Source organism: Sinocyclocheilus anshuiensis, unplaced genomic scaffold (assembly GCF_001515605.1).
Source record: "Sinocyclocheilus anshuiensis isolate Anshui unplaced genomic scaffold, SAMN03320099.WGS_v1.1 scaffold658, whole genome shotgun sequence".
In the NCBI taxonomy this organism is placed as follows: Eukaryota; Metazoa; Chordata; class Actinopteri; order Cypriniformes; family Cyprinidae; genus Sinocyclocheilus; species Sinocyclocheilus anshuiensis.
This window is the reverse complement of record NW_015542402.1, coordinates 1,576,957-1,584,513: the sequence shown is the minus strand read 5'-3', so window position 1 is coordinate 1,584,513 and position 7,557 is coordinate 1,576,957. Positions and strand designations below refer to the sequence as shown.

The 7,557-nt window shown below is 36.2% G+C and overlaps 1 protein-coding gene across 2 annotated transcripts in view; it reads right to left on the bottom strand.

Moving 5' to 3' along the window:
• Positions 1–7,557, bottom strand: part of LOC107692987 (gamma-aminobutyric acid receptor subunit alpha-6-like) — a 30,279-nt gene that overhangs the window by 6,975 nt on the left and 15,747 nt on the right. The gene's annotated exons all lie outside the window — the stretch shown is intronic.

Here is a 7,557-nt window from a genome sequence, read left to right as displayed (position 1 = left end):
TTTTTTCTACTACAAGCATTGATTGCGTATCATATGCACACCAAACACGTGCGTATCAAATGCACGCCAAAGTAAGTTTCTGCATATAAATCACATGCCAAATAGAAACAGAAAACCGTGCTATTGATACACATTTTCATGAGACCGGACTCATGCCATATCTATCACATGTTCTTAGCAGCTCACAATTATTTGTTGTGCCATAAATGCAACAAAAAATGTTTTTAACAAAGTTAATGTAATGACTTGTGTTTGATGATACTTGTCTTTATTATTTACTTTGATTTATAGAGTAATTTGGATTTCTTAACCTGATAAATTAAAAGGATTTATGTTAAAATAACAGAGCAATTACATATATTACATCTATGCAAATGCATGCAATATTTGTAACTTAAATAAGTAATAACAAAATAAAGAGACAGTTATTTAATAATATGTTAGTAACATTTGTACAGTCTTACAGTTACAACCGGCCCTTTGATGGCAGCCATAATGTTGAAGTGGTCCTTCCACTTATGTTTCCAGGTTTTTGATTGTGCACACCTGTTTCTTGTTTATCCCCTTGGTATCCCTTTTGTATATATAGCACTTCTTTTCCTTAGTCCTTTGTCTGATCCTGTCTTGATGTATCTATGTTAAACTGTTGTTTATTTGGGATTGGATTTTCTCCTTTGTTCCTGGATATCTTCACCTTGTTCATTAATTAAAAAGCTGCACTTATATCTGTAAGTATAATTACAAAAAAGTCAAAGAACCCAAAATTGAACCCTGAGGGACACCAGCGTGGACAGAGCTGATCTTTTTCTCCAATACATGTTTATTCAATATACTTTTTGCAACCTCCATTTGCTAAGATAACAGCTCTAAGTCTTCTCTTATAATGCCTGATGAGGTTGGAGAACACCTGGCAAGAGATTAGAAACAAAACCTTTCCAGATCATTCAAATTTAGAGGTCCATGTTGGTGTCTCTCTTCTTCAGCTCACTCCACTCATTTTCTATAGGGTTCAGGTCAGGGGACTGGAATTGCCATGGCCAAACCTTCATTTTGTGTTCAGTGACCCATTTTTGCATTTGTTTTGGATCATTGTACCGATGGAAGATCCAGCCATTGCCCATTATAACATTTTTTATACAGCTTCATACAGTTTTAATTTTATGTGCAAATGCTTGTGTGTTAGTGATGTTTGTGGGCTCTTTACTAACATGTTTTATCTATGATAAAGTATTTATTATGCACATTTGTGAACCTTATTGTTTAAGTGTGACTAGTACTGGGTAGTAACTGATTATATGTAATCTGGATTACGTACAATATTAAGTACTTCTAATTACATTACAGTACATTTTAAAGTACTCGGAATGAGACTACAGTTACTTTTTAATTGATTAAATGATTACATATTATTCACACAATAGCAATCAATTATGCATATAAATTACTCAAAAATTCTTCTTTTTCATCTTTTAAATGTACCTTTCTAAAATAGCCTGCCGCTTATAAACATTCAGAAATGCTTCCAGTGTTGATGGCATCAATAATGACTGTTTTATTTTGATTGTTGTTATTTAAAAATGATTTATCTTCATTTTACATTTTTAAATTTTTTCCCAGTTTGGGAAACCATGACACAATGTAACGTTTAGTGCACTTCATATTGTTAATAACAACAAATGGAATATACTTTCTTTCCCTTTGTATTTTTTATATCAATATGGTACAAGTTTATCCTATTTAAATCAATGTGATAAACGAGTTAGGTCAAAAGTAATTTAAAAGTAATCAAAAAGTAGTCCAATTACATTACCTAAAATCTGTAATGTAATGGATTCGATTTAATCAATCAATCAATCAACCAACCAACCAACCAACCAACCAACCAACCAACCAATCAATCAATCAATCAATCAATCAATCAATCAATCAATCAATCAATCAATCAATCAATCAATCAAGCGGATGCCCTGGAAATACATAGGTAACAAATGCAAACAGAAACACATACACACAAACAAACATCTACTATGGTACCTCAGACTATGCTATGTGAGTGTGAATCCATGAAGATATCATAAATCTGGGTCTCTGAGTCTCACATCCAACATTTCCTGACATATCTAAGATGGGCAGTAATTGAATGATCATTACACCAAAGTTATGGCAAAGGCCTGCGTGAAGATGGGAAAATGGGGGATTTCGGGCTGCGCTGACATTTATTGCCTTTGATTTATGAGAAAAACGCTTCCTCTCGCGTCAGGCACTCCAGTGAGCAATAAAGCGTAGAGCTTATCACCCGCAGGTAGCTTCTGTGAAACTGCCGCATATGTGTGCACACACACACGCCAACTCAGCCAATGTGCCTCCTTAATGTCTGCACCTGAATGGAACTATTCATTAAACAGCCACCGGCAGGCTGCAATGCCCACTATGATTTCTATGTCAGACGCGCACCGACATACTGAACGTGTGTGTATGAGAGAGTCGAGGTATCTCATATTTTCCTTTTGTCCCGTGGCAGCGCTTTCATGGAGGCTTTGAGGCCTTTTTCTTTCATTTCTTTTTCTCTCTGGATTTGGAAAGAGAAAGGTGACATGAGGACAGTGAAAATCTGACCCACGTTCAGTTTGGGAACGATCAGCTGAATGTTAATTAACTTCTTGGAACAAAAGTCTTTCACATTTTAGACATTCCAAAATTACACCATTTAATATTACACTATTTATCTCTAGAATATTATGTAAACAATGACAAAAACATTTCAGTACAGCAACATTTAAACATTTTAATCTATTAGCTCAATCAAGTTACAATGTATTTTTCATGTAGAATAATGAATACAATATAAGATTAGATAAATACAATTCTTATATTGTAATCATTATGATCACAAGCTGTAAGCTGCTCTGAAACGATATGGAAAGCTCTATACAAATAAACGTGAAATGAATTGAACCGAACTCTTATCATCGCCTAAAATATTCATTATGTCTACATGATCAATTATTCTGAATACATGATGCTAACTAGCCACATAACCTGTATTATCTTATAACTGTATACTACTGCCATAAGGATACACATGTCTGACCGGTTATGATATTACTTCCAGATCGTACCACTAAAAACATTTGTTTTTAAGCTGCTTTAAAAAAAATATGCATTGTGAAAAGTGCTATACATATTGAGTTTACCTAAAATGTGTTTAATGGCATTTTTTTTATAGTTCTCAGCTGTTTCAACCAACACATACATTAGACTTCCTCACAAGTCGTGGATCTAATTGCAGGCTTTATTAGAAGGAAAAGAAGAGAATCCAATGGAATCAAAACAAAGGAAAACATCCGAGGAAGGTTTAAGCCTGCGACACACCAAACCGACATCAAAGAACTATAGCAGCGACGAAAGCCGATTGTGATGTCGCCTAGCATGGCCTGCATCTGCGCCTAAACGTTGCGTATAAACACACCACAAAGACTACAGCCAACGGCCAGCTAGCACATACGTTCTGCGCCTGCCTGAGAAGAAATACCTGTCTACACCAGCAGGTGGCAGTCGTTTATATGTGTCATTCAAAAAAGGAAATCAAAGCCGTAAACTAAGCAGCTTTTTATTACGATTTTGAATATGCATCATGTTGATAAATCGGTATTCATCTTCCTCATTCCAGACTAGAATATCAAATAATCATCTATTGGAATACATAGAGAAGATGAAGGTCTTTCAGTGTGTGCCCTCTTTACGTCGTTTGCTTTTGCTTTTCTTCTCATGCACTGGTTCGCTAAGCCGAACAGGCAATCAGAGCGATCTGTCTCAACCCTGATTCAACACGCTCAATCAACCAAAAAGCACTGGGCACTGGGCTGACAGACGCTCACTGACGGCCTGACTTTGGCCAACGACCGACTGTCGGTTTGGTGTGTCATGACCTTCAGAACCGACTGGAATTTAAGTCGTTTTTGTATGATAATCTTCCCCTTTGCCTAAACTCTGAAATCTTATTTATGTCAGAGTGAATATTCGACAAATGCTGCACAGAAACACCACGGCAGAAGCACATAACAGGGTTCTTGTGTGTCCCGTAACCGAACAGAGATTAAGTTTCTTGAATTTCAGATCTTGCTCAGAAACAGCACTCCTATTATCAGATGATAAGTGATCATGGCTTCAGGAGAAAAACATGATTTCCATGAGGGATAATAGAGAGTAGGGGGCGAACGAGAAAATGGCAGGGAACAAATGTGCTCCATGAAACCCTAAATTTGTCTCAGCATTTGCCAGGAATTAAATCTCTATTAAATATACATGTCCTATCATAAAAATTCACAAATTTTCTTCTGTTCAGCAGCACAGAAGTCATTAATAAATGTCTTAATTCTATTCAGTCATTGACACATCTAATTCATACTGTTTGAGGATTTGTGAAGGAACTGTAGATAATGTAGCATCTTTCTCTCTCTATAAAGGACATCAGCAGTACAACAGTATCATCACGCAGGCAGGATGATATACTGTACTTATGCTGAATTCTTGTGCTGAATTCACACTGTCCTGCTCTGACACTAAAGTTTTGAGTTTTGAGAGTTTTGAAAGTTTTGAGAGTTTTGAATTCTTTGAGACATTATGGAATGGCAGGATTTTTAGATTTATGGGGAAGAGTTTATTTGTATATATTTTCCCAACCAACTGTATAACAAATTATAAAAAAATTTTCCATCACCCTTTTCTGACCTTTAGAAATAAATGGGGCTTTTATTAATTAATTTATTACTGCTGTGCTTCTATGTAATTACTTTCTTTGCATGGGAAATGAGATGTGACGATTAATAGCTATCCTACTTTCTCCTCAGTGACGCTTTTGACATTTCCGGGATTCTCAGAAGCTGAAGTTATCATAGTTGGGTAAACCTATAACAGTGGTGAATGCATGAACAAAATGCATAAAAAAATAAATAAATACATATACTGAGTTTACCTTAAAAAAAATATTAACTAGCTTTGTGTAATTTACACAACAAATGAATATAACACAAAGTATAGCAACCCAGTCTCATAAAAATATGTTCCTCTGGGTACTTTTCTGCAACACCTTTTTTACGTACCTCACTGCATGTTTCGCCGCAGTTTCAAAGAGAAATGTCCAGTGAGTGGCACTAAAACACAGGTTCAATACGTGAACCCTGGCACGTTTTTATTACGTTGATATAGGTACGTATTGCTGTGTTTTTATTAAGTTTCTTCAGGTACGCATTGCGGCGATTCAGAATTCAAATATCCGGGGACTGTCGCTAAAAGTTAATGCTCTATCGTGTTGGAAATATGCCCTACACCAAACCCAACCCTAAACCTACCCGATAGTGTTAACAAATGCAAAACTGATATAAAAACACGTTTTTTGATGCAACCGTGCCATTTGAACTTCCTTATATGCAGATTTGAACTGTTTTGTTGAACCTCCTCACCTCTCAAGTACGTCTCCGTACTCCATGAGCTACCGAACAATCCTACTGTCTGTGAAAACTTATAGATATGAAGCTGGATATGTGCGGTGCTAACATTCAAAAGCATCAGTTTTCAAATCTCCCAGCATATTAAAAATGTTTTGAAGTCACAACATAATACTCTTCAAGTAATTGTGCGAAAATTACGCTTTATTAATCGAAACTCTGTAAATCATACTTTGTGTGAAAATAATTTAAAAGGTGTTGGAGCTTTACTGCCTCTAGTGTTCATTTCTTTTGGAAACTGCAGTGATATGTACTTATTGGTACGTATTTCGCGTCTCGTGAAAAAGTGCCCCCAGGTACGTTTTTGGCATGAGACCAGGTAGAAGTATAGTGTTATAAAAATATAGTATAGTGTAAAAAAAAAAAGAAAAAAGTATGATGTTAATAACTGTAGAGACATGACATATGTAAATATGGACAGTCCTTTGTAAATGTGGTTCTAAGACTTGAGAATGAGATGGTACTTTTACTGAATGCTCTTTTTGGACTGTGGAGGAACTCAGTACATCAATATACACTCCAGTCCTTTTTCTGTTTGAGCCGTCTCAATTTAGTTCATGCTTAATGCTTTTCTCTAGTCAGTGGCAGACACTGGTAGAGACGACGTTCACTGGCAATGTTCTTTAGAGCAGCAGACACACACTCCACCTCACTCTGTAGCCCGCTCTTCTTTCAGTGATGTTACAAAACACAGTCAAATAAGACCTTGTTTCTGTTACTCAGGCTCATTGGAGATACGTGCCTTTACCTAAATTTCTGCAAAACTCAAAAAACGTACCTATATCTGCGAATCGTTTCCAGTTGAAATGAACTCTAGAGGCAGTGAAACTCTGACAACTTTTATTCCTTTTCACACAAATTATGATTTACAGGCCACTACATACATTTCTGCAAAACTAAAAAAAAACGTACCTATGCATACGAATCACTGCAGTTTCCAGTTGAAATTAACACTAGAGGCAGGAAATGCCAACATTTATTTCTTTTTCGCACAAATATTATGATTTACAGGGCCAGAGCTTTGATTAAGAAAGCCTAATTTTCACACAATTCCTTGCACAATATTATGTTATGACTTCAAAACGATTTTAAGATGCTGTGAGATTTGGAAACTGATACTTTTGGCCATTAGCGTCACACATACAGCTTCATATGAATGGGTCAGTAGCTCACGCGATATGGTACGAATCATGTAAAACTACTGTACAGTTCGACAAAACAGCTCAAACCTGCGTATAAGGAAGTTAAAATAGCACGGTTGCATCAGCGAATGTGAATGTGCTTTTTTTCATGTGAAATGGCGTTTGGTCTCGTACTGTATCGCGTACCTCGTCAGTGTCGTGCGCTCTGCTTGGCCATTTGTTGGGATAAACAGGAAAGTGTGTTCAAGTGCCAGCAAAACAGTGTAAAATTGTTTTTAGCTTTATATTTTTGTTTTCATTTAAATGTTTTAGTTTTGAAATGTTGTTGTATGCATTTGTCATTTTTATTTAATTTCTTTTATTTTCTTAAATGTGTGTATATATATAGTATTTATAGAGTTTTAGCTTGTAGTTTTAATTCCTTTTTCTTATTTGTAAGTCGCTTTGGATAAAAGCGTCTGCTAAATGACTAAAAGTAAAGTAAAAGTAAAAGTTGTTATATCACTTTTGCATTCGTTAACACCATCAGGTAGATTTAGGGTTGGGTTTAGAGGGTTGGGTTTTTAGGCGTTTGTTATTTGCCAACACGATAGAGCATTAACCTTTTAGCGACACTTTGAAACTGCCGTGAAACGTGCAATAAGGTACGTAACATTGATGTTGCAGAAACGTCGCCACAAGCACGTATTTCCAATGAGCCTAGGTTGGGTTTCTGATATACATCCACTGCTTTGCAGTAGCAATTTTGCTTTGTTTATTAAAAGTACACAGGCCAGTTTCGAAGTCTGGACCACCCGTGTCAAAAGAAAAAAAAATATATATATTTGACCTACACAGTTCCCTTTCAGTCAGTCACGTTCGACGTTACGTCAGTCGTGACTGACGAATTGGGATCTCGCCCGAGAGCC